Raw genomic sequence first — 2,151 nt, 5'->3', positions numbered from 1 at the left:
TTGTAGTTTGGTCCGTTATACTTCCAGATGGCAATGTTGTGGGTTTCTTAGCCAAGCGCACATCATCTATATACAGAACTAAATTGACGTCATTCAATTCTTTGTTGTTTTCCGCCAGCCATTTTTATAAGTTCTCACTACATTGTATTAATCAAACTATAAACGTTTAAGGTTACACTTTGTTTTGTGTGTTGGCATGTTATATCCGACTGTCAATGTTATCAGTTTTTTTTTAACCTAGCGTATAGCATCAATAATCGTATTCAATGTTTTGGACACAACTAAGGGACAGAATCGGTGACAAACGTCTCCGAATACCTGCTGATAACAACTTCAATAAACAGGTATTTTGTTTTCATCAGTTCATCAAAGTTGAAGGCAGGAGACCACCAAGAATATAGATGGATAATGTGATAGGCTGGAGTGGCCTCTCTGCAGATAAATGTAGCCAAAAAGCGTGCAAAAGAGAAGAGTGGCGTACTATCTCAAGTCGACCTCTTTCTAAGAGATGGCACCAGAAGAAGAAGAAGAAGGAGGAGAAGAAGAAGAAGAATAAGAAGAAGAAGAAGAAGAAGGAGGAGGAGGAGGAGGAGAAGGAGGAGGAGGAGGAGGAGGAGGAGTAGAAGCAGAAGAAGAAGAAGTAGTAGTGGTAGTAGTAGTAGTAGTAGTAGTAGTAGTAGTAGTAGTGTATAGTAGTAGTAGTAGTAGAAGTAGTAGAGTAGTAGAGTAGTAGTATAGTAGTAGTAAGTAGAGAGTAGTAGTAGTAGTAGTAGTAGTAGTAGTAGTAGAGTAGTAGTAGTAGTAGTAGTAGTAGTAGTAGTAGTATAGTAGTAGTAGTATAGTAGTAGTAGTTAGTAGTAGAGTGAGTAGTAGAGAGAGAAGAGAAGAGTAGAGAAGTAGAAGAAGAAGAAGAAGAAAAGAGAAAAAAGAGGGAAAAAGAAAAGAGAAGGGGGAAGAAGAAGAAAGAAGAAAAGAAAAGGAAGAAGAAGAAGAAGAAGAAAGAAGAGAAGAAGAAGAAGAAGAAGAAGAAGAAGAAGAAGAAGAAGAAAGAAGAAGAAGAAGAAGAAGAAGAAGAAGAAGAAGAGAAGAAGAAGAAGAAGAAGAGGAAGAAGAAGAATAGAGAAAGACAAGAAGAGAAGAAAAGAAGAAGAAAGAAAGATGAAGAGAAAAAAAAGGCGGAAAGAAGAAGAAGAGAGAAGGAAAAGAAGAGAAGAAGAAGAAGAAGAAGAAGAGAAGAAAAAAAGAAGAGAGAGTAGAAGAAGAAGAGAGAAGAGAGAAGAAAAGAGAAGAGAGAAGAAAAGAAGAAGAAGAGAAGAAGAAGAGAAGAGAGAGAAGAAGAGAGAAGAAGAAGATAAAGAAGAGAGAAGAAGAAGAAGAAGAAGAAGAAGAAGAAGAAGAAGAAGAAGAAGAAGCGATCTCCCTGTGGTTGGTAAAAGCATAAAACAAAAATGAATGCGAGGCTTCTCCAAAAGGTCGCTTTTCAACATTCAACATTAAAATACAATTTCAATTTATTTTAGAAAATTAGGTACGAATTTTGTTCAGCTTATCTCTGTTAAATAATGAAAAAGAATCCTAAAACTGAAAGTACAGCATCAACACAACAGCTGTTTGTTTGTTTTTGTGTTTAAGGGTTTTACGGCGATTCCAACACAATTAGGTCATATCAGCGCCAGTAAGAAGAATGAAATGTGAAAAGTAAAAAGTTCTAGATGTACAATTAAAAGGACTGGAGGAAAAAGTAAGATAGAGGTGAATCGTTCAAATAGGGAACAGAGTAGATTCCTGAGATCACCTAAAAGTCTCATCCAGTCACAAGTACAGGTTCCCACTAAGAGGAATACACTCAAATGTTTTACAAATCATATATGATATAAAGAAACATAATACAGTGCATAACAGAGAGATGATTTACACTGTTTCCCTCCCAGCCAGGGTATCCGACCAGGGTCAGGACAAAACCAAGTAATCTCATTCCATGACAAAGACAGAAAGCAATTGGAAAACAGACAGGGGGATAGAAGACATGGCAAGTACCTCCCTGCCCACTATGGGAGGTCAGGAACCCCACTCAGCAACACAATAGCAATAAAGAGAACAAATAAATAAACTTCAATAGTTAGATTTATTTCCATTTTTGATATACATGAA

Source organism: Berghia stephanieae, chromosome 5 (genome assembly GCF_034508935.2).
Source record: "Berghia stephanieae isolate SIO BIC M18660-M18661 chromosome 5, UCSD_Bste_1.3, whole genome shotgun sequence".
NCBI classification, from domain to species: Eukaryota; Metazoa; Mollusca; class Gastropoda; order Nudibranchia; family Aeolidiidae; genus Berghia; species Berghia stephanieae.
This window is presented reverse-complemented; position numbering follows the sequence as displayed.